The sequence below is a fragment of the Coregonus lavaretus genome (genome assembly GCF_964263955.1).
Source record: "Coregonus lavaretus genome assembly, chromosome: 15".
NCBI lineage: Eukaryota > Metazoa > Chordata > Actinopteri > Salmoniformes > Salmonidae > Coregonus > Coregonus lavaretus.
In genome coordinates, this window is record NC_140002.1 from 5634545 (window position 1) to 5648353 (window position 13809).

The 13809-nt window shown below is 42.2% G+C and overlaps 1 pseudogene across 1 annotated transcript in view; it reads left to right on the forward strand.

Annotated features, from left to right (window-relative positions):
- LOC311141987 (gamma-aminobutyric acid receptor subunit beta-2-like) overlaps positions 1-13809 on the forward strand; it is a 74161-nt pseudogene that overhangs the window by 39311 nt on the left and 21041 nt on the right. The window contains exon 4 of the transcript in view: positions 4532-4752. The product of the transcript in view is annotated as a gamma-aminobutyric acid receptor subunit beta-2-like (transcript). The remainder of the gene's footprint in view (positions 1-4531; positions 4753-13809) is intronic.

Consider the following 13809-nt stretch of genomic DNA (forward strand, 5'->3'; position numbering starts at 1 on the left):
GTGGGGACGACATCATCGATGCACTTATTGATGAAGCCAGTGACTGATGTGGTGTACTCCTCAATGCTATCTGAAGAATCCCTGAACATATTCCAGTCTGTGCTAGCAAAACAGTCCTGTAGCTTAGCATCTGCGTCATCTGACCACTTTTTTATTAACCAAGTCACTGGTGCTTCCTGCTTTAGTTTTTGCTAATATGCAGGAATCAGGAGGATAGAGTTATGGTCAGATTTGCCAAATGGAGGCTATATCACTCCTCCAGAGAGATGGAGGCTATAACACTCCTCCAGAGAGATGGAGGCTATAACACTCCTCCAGAGAGATTGAGGCGATAACACTCCTCCAGAGAGATGGAGGCTATAACACTCCTCCAGAGAGATGGAGGCTATAACACTCCTCCAGAGAGATGGAGGCTATATCACTCCTCCAGACAGATGGAGGATATAACACTCCTCCAGAGAGATGGAGGCTATAACACTCCTCCAGAGAGATGGAGGCTATAACACTCCTCCTTTGAGGAGGTCCGTGTTTTACTCCAGTCCCAGTAAATTGCCCCCAGTGGTACATCAGCAGGGCCATCCTGCTAAGCAATCCTCCCCTCTCAGGTAACACTGTTTCCAGACAATAACAGCAATGAGATGACGAGGGGGACTCTTTATCCCTCAGCCTAACAAGCCACAGCCATACTGCACTCTTTATTCAAGTGTGGGGTCTGTCCAAACTTTTGACAGCTGTGAAAACTCCTCTCTGTGATAACTCTAAGGGGAGAGAGAAGCTACCTCTACTAGAATTACTAAAGGTTTCTATCATCCTAATGATACATATGGGTGAAGGGGTGTGTAGCAATGCAGTGTATTGCAGGAAATGCCTACAGTGATTATCTAATCGGTCACACCAGCCTGCTTCATATTGCAGGAGATTTCATAATGATGTGAATACTGCTAAGCATTTCACTGTAATGTCTGCACCTGTTGTATTCGGCGCATGTGACCAATAAAATGTGATTTGATTTGATTTGCTGGTGTAATCCAGCTTGCTTCATATTGCAGTAGATTTCATAATGATGTGAACACTGCTGGTGTAATCCAGCCTGCTTCATATTGCAGTAGATTTCATAATGATGTGAATACTGCTGGTGTAATCTAGCCTGCTTCATATTGCAGGAGATTTCATAATGATGTGAACACTGCTGGTGTAATCCTGCCTGCTTCATATTGCAGTAGATTTCATAATGATGTGAACACTGCTGGTGTAATCCTGCCTGCTTCATATTGCAGTAGATTTCATAATGATGTGAACACTGCTGGTGTAATCCAGCCTGCTTCATATTGCAGTAGATTTCATAATGATGTGAACACTGCTGGTGTAATCCTGATTATACCAGTTGAGAAAAGATGCAGTTGACCCTTTCCTTCTTTCTTTCCTTAAGGGTCCATTCCCCAGGTGCACGCACACACACACACACAAACACACACAAACACACAATGCCTGTTCATACCATCTTCTATCACTTCTGTGTGGGTTTCATAGAAAGTGCTAATAATGTGGTAACACGTTATTTTGCTAATATTGCAACACTGAACATGGTAATGTGGTAAAGTGCAGACCTTAGAGCCAATACATAGCCCATGTCTCACAATATATCACTGTAATGTGTTGTCTATACAGTACATGGATTGATATGATAGATCAGTCTAGTCAAATCCAAAAGGGAGAGCTCATACTTCAATGCACCATGATCTTGAGACTTTCTCATCAGAAAGAGAGAAGAACCCCATGCCTGATATTTAATAGATCATAGTGAAGAGCCTGATTAGATGCTAGTGTATATTGATGAGTGGAGAGGGAAATGCGTTCACTCTCACGTGCCTAACAACATGTGCTGGGCTTTGCTGCCATGGAGTCTTCATAAACTACATAATGTCTGATCAACTGGGATTTATCTCAAGTGTTGGAAGGCTGCACGTGCAGGGGCCTGTTTAGTACAGTGCAGTACTGTATGTTCTCCTAAACCGCCACCAACCATCAGCAGACTCACCAGTGTCTTGTCCTGTTCCCTTACTTACCTTTGGCCCCGTGTTAATACAGGACCGAGCAGACTGGTTAGTTGGGCTTGGAGCAGCAGTTGGGTTAGAGGATCAGGTGCAGAAATAGGTGGTATTTATTTAACAGTGCAGGTGATGATGAAAACTGGATACAGAGGTTATTTACAAAATATACAAATGCAGGAACATGGTGGCAAACGCCTAACTCACACAGCTGAGTAGATGCATATATACTGGCAGAGCTCTGTAACAGCATGTTACCTCATAAGCAGCACCCCTGAATGATAAACATATCTGCCCTAACCTGGCATAAACCATTAACACCTAGAACAGGTATTAGTATTTTCAATAGACAGTGTTAACACACCTCAAAGGCAATACTATTGCTCAATTCACATAACAATGACCAACAATGAACACATTACTCAATATAAACAGGGGATTTATGACCAACAATGAACACATTACTCAATGTAAACAGGTGATTTATGATAAACAATGACATCACTAACCGGAAAAGGAATGACAAACATGATAAAATGCTGATAATGATTTATCGTTTGTTATTTTAATGTTATACACAGTGTTTGATGGGACTAGCGATAACATACAGTAGTTATGGCAGCAAACATGTTAGAAACAAACTTTGTAGCAAAACACTGAGTTAATGTCGGGAGAAATGGAGGGAAAGGTTGGGCGTGAGTCACGTGACGATGGCTCACTGGCACAATCTTTGCTTTCAAGCCCCCCCCCCCTTCCCAGTCGGTCCGTTTAGCCCAGTAGATATAGAGAAGTCATCATATTCGCAACCAACAATATCGAAAATGAATGTTCAGCCTGAGATCCTGTGTTGGGAGAAGATGTGCCAGTCATGACAAAAGTGCCCTGAGACAGCAAGTTTCCCCAAGTTTATTTTTCATGGATGGATGGATTGCTATGCTTCTTATTGTTAGCGTGGCAGGAGCAGGGTGCTGGCTTGGCTGTTTCTTCCAAATTCACTCTGACAATTTTGCAATACTCCCTGGCTAACCCCACACATGATTATTCAGCTGAAATGCAAAGGGCTCTAAAGCTCTTATTTTGTCAAATGTTGTTTTATGGAGAATATTGGTAATCATTTGCATTAACTCATAAGTCAATAAACTTTCTTATGAGGAGTCTGCACTAGGCTAAGTTACTGAGGATGTAAAAAACCTGAATTAGTCAATATATATCTTTTTTTGCTTGTTTTTCTATTAAACTTGTTGATGATGCAATATATCTACAGTACACAGATTTACAGTACAGTGCTGACGTTGCTTCCAAAGGCAGTTTGAAACTCGGTAGGGAGTGTTGCAACTGAGGACATACGATTTTTACGCGCTACACGCATCAGCACTCGGCGGTCCCGTTCTGTGAGCTTGTGTGGCCTAACACTTCGCGGCTGAGCCATTGTTGCTCCTAGACGTTTCCACTTCACAATAACAGCACTTACAGTTGACCGGGACAGCTCTAGCGGGGCAGAAATTTGACAAACTTACTTTTTGGAAAGGTGCCATACTATGACGGTGCCATGTTGAAAGTCACTGAGCTCTTCAGTAAGGCCATTCTACTGCCGATGTTTGTCTATGGAGATTGCATGGCTGTGTTCTCGATTTTATACACCTGTCAGCAACGGGTGTGGCTGAAATAGCCGAATCCACAAATTTGAAGGGGTGTCCACATACTTTTTTATATATAGTGTATTTACACCAATTTTTTACTGAAACATTGTTTTACAGTGCAGTGCAGACAGCTTTTAGGCAAAGCCGTCTATTTTACTCAACTTGATGAGAATGCACAATGCCAAGGGATGCTCTGAAACTCTAGGCTCTTGCTACTGAAATCAAAACATGCTTTTTTTATTTGGACATTGTGGCATTTGTTATGCAAGTTTACAGTAGTACTACGCCATTGCAGACAACATTGAAAACAAATATGAATGTTTTGCTAAAATAAATGTTTTAGGGGTCACAGAGAAGTCTATCATTCTGTCATGGTCACAGGCCACACCACACTCATTTTGAGTTAACTTGAATTAATCTCCCCTGGTTCATACACACTCTTTCTCCCTCTCTCTTCACCTCTCTCCCTCTCTCTCCTCCCTGAACCACTTAGTCACCCTTTACCTGACATGATCCCTCTGCTTTTAAGTTAACATCATTTAATATTGAAAGTGATCTGAAAGGTAGTGGGAAGATCTTTGAACAAATTTTGTCAAATGGCAGTTTTTTTCTAGACTAGACATCCTGATCCCTGGGGCCCAGTAATCTATCTCTCTCTCTCTCTCTCTCTCTCTCTCTCTCTCTCTCTCTCTCTCTCTCTCTCTCTCTCTCTCTCGCTCGCTCGCTCGCTCGCTCTTCCTCCCTGCCCCACTCCCCCCTTCTCTCTCTCTCTCTCTCTCTCTCTCTCTCTCTCTCTCTCTCTCTCTCTCTCTCTCTCTCTCTCTCTCTCTCTCTCTCCTCCAGGACTATACATTGACTATGTATTTCCAGCAAGCTTGGCGAGACAAGCGGTTATCCTACTCGGAGATTCCCCTCAATCTCACCCTGGATAACCGGGTAGCGGATCAGCTGTGGGTCCCAGACACCTACTTCCTAAATGACAAGAAGTCATTTGTCCATGGTGTCACAGTGAAAAACAGAATGATTCGACTCCATCCAGATGGAACCGTGCTCTATAGCCTGAGGTAATGTTTCATAATATATATTTTTTTGAATGACTTGACATTACTTAAGAGAATTACGCAGATATCTGAATTGAAGCTTGGGATATGGCTTCTTATGTGGTTATCTTCCACCCCAGTATGTAACAAAACCATGTACAAAACCACACCATTGATAAGCCTATCTCTAACCAATGAAGAAAACTTAGTGAGCTGGTAGACTTAGTTCGACACTCCACGTTATGTAATTCCTTCTCTCTCTTCCTCTGCAACAAAGAGCAATTAGCCAATTGTTTCATGGAGTGATTGATTGATTGTCGACCATAGAAGCCACATTATTGCTGAGGCTAGTTATTAGCCTTTCGGAGTTCAGAATAATCTCTCCATCTGATATCTCATTGAACTGACTTGTCCTATCAGACAAGAGAGAAAGAGGAGGGGAAGTGGAAACCTTGTCTTCCCCTGTCTGCTATCGTATATCCCCTCCCCATCTTACTTCCTGATTACATGCAGCACTACTACTAAAGCTGCATTATATCTTCCCCCATTCACGAAGCCAGGCCAGGGCTTTGAGTCGTTGTATTGTACTGCAAAGTTTCCTATTATACACAAGTGTTTGGAATAATGCACAGACAACCTAGGTTTAGTGGTCAGCCTCCTCTACATGCAGTGTCCACATAAAACACAATATGGATTACAATAGTTCTGCTGGATCTTTTCATATATGCTTTTAAAGGGGACATCTGCAGTTGCTCCATCAATTTTGGGACTTGTGAATGAATGGTACAGTATGTACCAATTGATTCTTAAAGAATATAACTTAAAAATGCGTCATGAACTTAGTTCAACTGTCGTGCCCCATCACAACCCAGAAAATATAGGCTTGTTTTACTCCAATGTTTGTGTACAAAGTAAATGTAAACAAACACTATAGCCATCCAGGACCTCTATACCAGGCGGTGTCAGAGGAAGGCCCTCAAAATTGTCAAAGACTCCAGCCACCCTAGTCATAGACTGTTCTCTCTGCTACTGCACGGCAAGCGGTACCGGAGTGCCAAGTCTAGGTCCAAAAGACTTCTCAACAGCTTCTACCCCCAAGCCATAAGACTCCTGAACAGCTAATCATGGCTACCCGGACTATTTGCACTGCCCCCCCCACCCCATCCTTTTTACGCTGCTGCTACTCTGTTCATTATTTATGCATAGTCACTTTAACTCTACCCACATGTACATATTACTTCAACTACCTCAACTAGCCGGTGCCCCCGCACATTGACTCTGCACCGGTACCCCCCTGTATATATAGCCTCCCTACTGTTATTTTATTTTACTTCTGCTCTTTTTTTTCTCAACACTTTTTTATTTTTATTTTTATTTTATTTTACTTTTTTTGTTAAAAATAAATGCACTGTTGGTTAAGGGCTGTAAGTAAGCATTTCACTGTAATGTCTGCACCTGTTGTATTCGGCGCATGTGACCAATACAATTTGATTAGATTTGATTAGCCTCAAAACATGGTTAAAACTATACGTGTGATGTCATGACTAGTCAGTCCTTTCAGAGTGGTAACATTTCTCAGCTTTTTACAGAAACAGGGGTGGGGAGTTTGCTTTGTTATTGTTTCAACTGCTTACTGCCTCTTTCATTTAAATCTTAATTGGATTCAGCGAGTCTAGTGTTTCCTAATCGCTGACGCAGCCACTGTGCACAAATATTCTACATTTTCACATTGGCCAAACTAATTTATTCGCCATTGAGCTGCCAATTCGCCTGAAGAGTGATTACAAAGCAAACACAGGCTTTTATGCTCCAGTGTGTTTTCATAATGCACCTTTTGTTGACATGCGGAGACGAGTGTTTTTGCTACCGATATAACTTGCAGCCTGGATTGATATTGAAAATTGAAATTCACTCCTTCAAGGGCATTTATTTAGCTCCGACCCAACAATAAAGATTCTCATTGAGTTTTCAAAGGAAAGTAATTGAAAAGAGAAAACAATGGAATTTGCAAAGTTAAGGAAGGTGCCTTTCTGTAAGTTCGCACAAGCTTCGATCGGCTGCAGTACAGTCTGTGGTTTAGAACATGATTGCTCTTGTCACGATCGTCGAACACAGTGGACCAATGCGCAGCGTGATTTGCGAACATACTTCTTTTATTAGAGTACCACACGAACAAAACAACAAAACGATACGTGACGTCCTTGGTAACAGACACTAACCATACACGGAACAAGATCCCACAACACACTGTGGAAAACAGGCTGCCTAAGTATGGTTCCCAATCAGAGACAACAAGCAACAGCTGATACTCGTTGCCTCTGATTGAGAACCACCCCGGCCAACACAGAAACACATGAGCTAGATAATCAGCCTAGAACCCAAAACACATAGAAACAACACACCCTGGCTCAACATAACGGAGTCCCAGAGCCAGGGCGTGACAGCTCTTTGTTCAAGTAGCTGTTGTCTGAGTCACTGCAGCGGTGCACAAAGCACATTATTCCAAGAAAAACAAAAGAAGTATAGAGAAAGTATACTGAGAATTGATGGTACTGCTAGCACTGCATGTGACCAGCACCAGAGGTGTCTTGAGGTGCTCACACTCCTTAGAAGATGACAGAATGCACAGTGAAAATGTTAATGAATACAGAATTTGATGTTCTTTCATAAACAGATGTTACAGATGTAGGATCTTAATTTGACCATCCTGTTGCAGGAGAACTTTCCTGCAATTCAGGAAATGTAAAACTTGTAGTGTATTTAAGGTTTAAAAAGGCATCTGAAGTTTGTAATTTCCTCTTTGAAATGTCAGACTACAAAAATGTCCATTAATTGTAATCCACATAATAATTCATGTCCTGTTGCTGCAGAATTATTATCCTGCTGTAGCAAACTGGCTCAAATTAAGATCCTACATCTGTAATAACGATGTGTTTGCTCTCATAGAACAGGGAATGATGTTTTGAGCATTGGACAACTTTGTGTTGCCTAAATAACATAACCCCATGTCCCAAACAGCATCAGGACAGACCAGCAGTAGGAAACCCAAGGTGACCACACACAATGAGCACAATATCGTGTGAAAATATGTCCAGGGGAGACGTGCTGATGCCTGTGTGTGAAACTAGAACAGACAGCAGTAGGAGTGGGCTGATGGGACGTGTGGATGGAACTGTTTGTTCTCTCTCTCCTTCCCCCCCAGCCCTGGTCCCTCCTCCTCCTTGAGGCCATCAGCTCTGACCTCAAACTTCTGGAGATCCAGGGGGGTGCTGGATCCTAGTGAGACCCCATACCCCTGCCACAATGTGCACTGAGCCTGTGCCAGAGTCCCATCGCGCCGCCTGGCACTTGAGGTCACAGTAGGTGGACAGCCATATGGGGCTCACTTGGCACCGCTTGTAGTCAGTAACCAAGCAACCGAGGGTTATGTTGGAAACGTGAAAAATTATGTTGTACATCAATTAATACTTAAAACAAATGTTCACAGAGACACACAACACATTCAGGTGCACACACACACACACACACACACACACACACACACACACACCACTGGCCTACCACTGTACTGTATGTTGACACATTCCTTTGTAGACTGTGCCAAAGGCGCTTGCTTAAGTTCTACTCCATTGAATCCATCTTGACACAGTGATCAGAAAGTTTCTGGCAAGTAACCGGCAATTTGCTCCTTGGTTAAACACTTGGAAGTCAGAAACCTTCAGCAGATGCATCAAAGGGAAATTACTGCTGACAAAGACAGGTTGACCGCAGGCGGAAAGAGAACATCCATCTCGACCTCGGAGGCTTTAAGGAACATGCCCACTCCAGGGTGCAAAACCTCTGGAGTGTGTAATTTGAAACAGCAAGGAACATATTTTTTCCCTCCATTTCTTCATTGATATTAACTGGCTTTGTGACAAGACTCTCTGTGTTATGCGAGAGTTTGGCCTGTTACACGTCCAATGCAGCCGTTTTTATCTCAATATCTCTGGGTAAGAATTAAGTAAGTACCTTACTGTGATTGTTTTCAATTAAAATGGTAAAAAATTAACAAAAATAGCTTCTTAGCAAAAAGCAATTTCTCATGCAATAATTTTTTGCTAGGACTGTGTGGGAGTGGTCTGAGTGGGGAGGGGAAAATTGAAAACTAGCCGTTATTGGCAGAGAGGTTTGGAACTCTCTTCGTTATTGGTCTATTAACTAATTTACCACCTGGTGATGTCATCAGCCAGGTCAAAACTCCATCCCACCAAAACAGTCTGAATTTTCAGGCGGTCTTTTCAAACAGCTCTTACAATAAAAAGGCATTATCATCATGTTCACAATGTCATAGTATTATTCCATCCTCATAGGTTGGAAATACAGTATATATAAAACACAGGAAAATCATGTTTTTTACTGCACTGGGCCTTTAACTTCTACTGCACACACAGAAACAGAGCTTCGCTGTACTGTATGGCACCCTTCTGCTTTCACTTGGCGCCTTGAGTTGACATAAGATTAACGCAGAAATACAACCCCAATCTGTATGTGGCTTCAAATCAGTGCCATACTCCCTCCTGTAAGCTTCTGTTTACCGTATCTATTTTGGCAGGATGGTGCCTATATCAGATTAATGATAGCTTAAGGTATCAAATTGTGATTGATCTCTGGAACCTTTTCTCTAGTGTTGTAGATCAGTGCTACAGTATCTGAGAGAAATAAACACAAGCAATTGACAGGCGGAGTGACATCAGATGGAGAATCTGCAGGCCTGGTTTTCTGTTTCCCTGATGGGAGAGTATCTGATGGGACACTTCACTGCCTGATGATCTATTTCACAGAACCCCAATCCCTCTCACTATGTAGTCCAGTGTGGATATAGGTACAATACAGTAGAGTAGGTGTTCAGTGCATTGAGATGAGATGTTTTGCTCATCACAGGTACTATAAAGGGACGTTCTGTGGCATGTAAATGTTACACTTGACACCCTTCATGTGATGATCCAGGTTTGACAGCTGATTACTCATGCAAAAGTATTTTTGCTTTGCTACCACTGTGAGAGCGTCAATCAACCATTCTTTGGTCTGCTTTCATGATCTCAAATAAGTTGCCTATTATCTCTCTGGTAGAGGAGGACGGTGATGATGAACAATGTGTGCACTAAATGTGCTATTCTAAAGGACACCACTATGAGTATGCCCCATGAATGTCCTCAAGAATATAATATAATTCGATGGTAATACATATTTAATTTGTGGCAAATTAGCTAATAATTACCTGCTCGCTACCACCAACTATGTAGCTACCTGAAATAGGGTATGAGAGAGCACCTGTCATTCTGATTAATGGGAAATATGAAGCAAAGGCCCATGCGCACCCAGATGGCCCAGTTACTGGTACTTGAAATCATCTAGTGGTTGACCAAGATACCAACTTATAGTAGATTCTTGGCCCAGATCTCCAGACTGTGTTTAGAGATGGAGGATGTTGTACCCAGTGCCCAGGATGCGTCGACCTCGCCTCGACTCGGCTGCAGTCTGGGGACGGTGGTGGATGATGTAGAGGGACAGCTGTGAAGGAGGCGGGGAGGAGGTGATTAGCTCTGCGCCGTACCACAGAGGATTGGGCTCCAAAATGAGCCTCTCCGCTGGCCGGGATTTATCAGTGTCGTCAGGTGGGCTTAGACAATTACCCATGGTGCCGTGCAGATCCGTGGCTGGCTGGCAGCACCCACTGTGGGCGTCCACCTTCTCTTCTCACGCAAGACCACAGCTAGAGAGAGTGACTCCCTATTGCTCACCATCTATCAACCCCTTCTGTTCCTGCTCCTGCCTGATGAATACGCTGACCTGATCTATTCACGCATGGCTGATATTACAGTGTGGGACTCGGACCAGTTCTAGTAGGATAAAGACTGCCCTGCTCTCTGTGTGGATGACTGACTTTGTTCCGGCCAGGAGTTTCTCCTGACCACGCAACCTGATCAAGAACAACTCTGGTCCCTAGTTGTAAGCAAAGTAACCATTCTGTCTTACTTACAGAGTGTAGAATCATGCTCCTGTTGCTGATGGAAATGGTATTGGCGTAATCTCTGGCAGGCCTCTTGTACAATTATAAAAAGTCCCCTGTGTTGGCACTCAATAACTAATATTGAAAACAACCAAATTATAATTTAAACATACAATATATTCAGTATTTGAGTCTGAAGTTCACAAACTAGAACTCTCCCAGGGTTTCTGAGCCAGTTTCAACAGGGCAGAGTGTTCCCCTTTAAGCCTCAGTATACAGAAACAGAGAGTCATTTGCTTTTAAAGGTGCCCTGTCCCCCTTGGGTCACACAAGACCTTGCAGAAATGTTTCACAACTCTCCAAAGTTACCATTTGAACACATTTCTCAAAGTATTCTACTCCGTGTGGGTAAACTAAGGCGGCCTAATATTCAGAACCCTAAATATCCATTAAATATGCGTTCAGAGTGCATTGTGTTTTCTAAAAGAACATCACAGTAGGTCAGACATTTGGCTTACAAATAGGAGTGTGTACAAACACAGACTGTGGAAAATGTGAGTTTGTTTATTTTATCAGAGTCAGCAGACTATAGTGTTAAACATCTCAGCGGGCAAAACTGGTTGAAATTGCCTCATTGTAACAAGAAACTGGTTGAAATTACAGTCATTTCAACCAGTTTTGCCTAGTTTTGCCCGCTGGGATGAGGGAGGAGAAGTTTCAGGTCGGCTGTATGCATAATTATACCTCTGGAAATTTTCATTTAAGCTGCTATAAAAGCACCCTGTGGGTCACAGGTCACCCCAGATGGAATGAAGATTTTCATTTTATAGATCTTTATGTAGGGTGTCCACCTACTCTGCTCAGACTGGGTGAAGACCCGCTTTGGTGATGAAATTTCACTACCTTACGTTATAAAATATATTTTACAAAGACAAATATGATTATTCATGTTTTGAATTGTTCATTTGAGTCTTTCTGTGACGTTTCTTTAACAGCATATCCAAAAAGTCTGATTTCGTAACCTAATACATCCGTTAATATGCACCGAGCTCTGTTGACAGAACGGTGCAGCTTTTTCACAGCAACTTTTTAGGATTTTACATGTTGTGGTGTTCGTCTTCAAAGTTGTTTCTGCGTGTCGCAAAAAGCTAAATTAGCATGACACGCACTGAATCTAATGTAAAAGGATTTGAAAATAAAAAGCTTGCAGTACGCTCAGTGCTCCGTTGAAATTTCACAGAGATACCCTTGTTTTTGTGAGAAGTCTTCTAAAAGAACAGGAAATTCGAATTAATATGAAAAGTGTATACTAAAATATGAAAATACTACAAATGTCATGTCTCAAAATCTATCTTACCTCTTTATTGTTTTATGTCCTGCGGGAAAGTGAGCCTGTCAGATAGCCTTTATTCTCGCACAGCATCCAGCCTAGCTGATGTGATGCTGTAAAATTTCCTTATTTTTTACCACTTTTTTTACTCTTGTCACCCTAATTTTAGCCATCCTGCAAGGGTAAAAAATCCAATAACTTTTAAGACGGATTATGATGGAGACATGAGGTTTGGATCATTGGTTTTCTTAGAGGATTATCTACACAATTAACATATTATTTTACCCATTGGTCAAAATCTGCGTTTTTTTATTGGACACCGTACTTTATGCCTACCAGTATTTGGCCTCTAAAATAATGATAGCGCTCAGGTTTAATGGCGGTTTGGCACCTGGGGCCTATAACTAGATACATTCCACACGTCTCCAGGGTTATATGATTTCCATTTGTCATTTGAAGGACTTGAGCTTTAATGCTGATGATAATGAACACTGCAGGAGAAGAAATGGACAGGTATGTTAATAATCTGGATATTAAGGCAGTAAATATTTAAAACACACTTAAGACAGTTTTTGCAATAGGCTACACATTTGCAGAGAACAATTTGTCAAATGTTCTACTGCACGATGCAGCTCTGTTTTTCAAGTTAATTTCCAGTCATTAAGTTATCTTCACAACGCTGACTAGAGGGCAAGAGAAGTTGACTTCGAGATCTCAATGAGTTCTTCACAAGGTATTCACGTCATCCATTTTCTTTGTTCTCGTTGAGTTGTGCCAGTAGACTTCCACCTAAGGCACTCTTCCCACTCAACCAATCCTGGCAGCTGAGAACTTTACAAGATGAAAAGAGTTCCTCCTCTCACTATCACCCTCATCTCTTGTCTCCCTGGGATATATATGTCTTGTTAGTGGGCTCTGTGTCAGTGAGAATATGAGAGATGGACTGCAAGCCAGAGTTTTTACAATTACTAGCATGAATGCTTAGGCCTACCCTTTGACGTACATAGAGCAAGCTTTCACCTATGACCTCAAGCCAATTCTGCTTTCATATTAACGTGTTTGATGTACTAAGGTAATTTTTTATAATATATTCCCTTTCAGCATTGCCTCTATAAGTGAGACCACAAGGTCACTTATGATCCGACTACATCAGAGCTCTCCAACTGGTCCTGGAGAACTACTGGTTGTCAGGGCTTAATTCCAGGTCTTCAGTAACACACCTGATTCAGCTAATCATGCTCCTGACTGAAGACCATAATTAGTTGATATTTTGAATTGGTTTCATTTAGTAATGGGCTGGAATAAAAGCCTGCACACCTAGCTCCTCAGGACCCGATTTGGAGCCCCGTAATCTATGTGAAGTTCCTACAAGCATACTAATGTAGTGTAGCAGTAGCCAGAGGTTACAGTATGTCACCGAGTGATTTAGTGCAGTGTGTTGATAGCAGTCCCATGTGGCTCAGTTGGTAGAGCATGGTGCTTGCAATGCCAGGGTTGAGGGTTCAATTCCCACAGGGGACCAGTATGAAAAAGTATGGAAACTGTATGCAATCACCTCTGTAAGTCGCTCTGGATAAGAGCTTAAATTACAAATGTTTCTAAAAGGTAGATAGTGTGGGGCTGTTATCAGTAGCTGTCCTGGTTGGCCTGGTAGTCCCTGCAGCGAGCTAGCCTGTGATTCACCTTTCAGGTAAGGGGAACCTGTATAGTGGGATTATTTGAAGAATGTTCCATCTAGGACAAGGATTAGGTTTGGCCT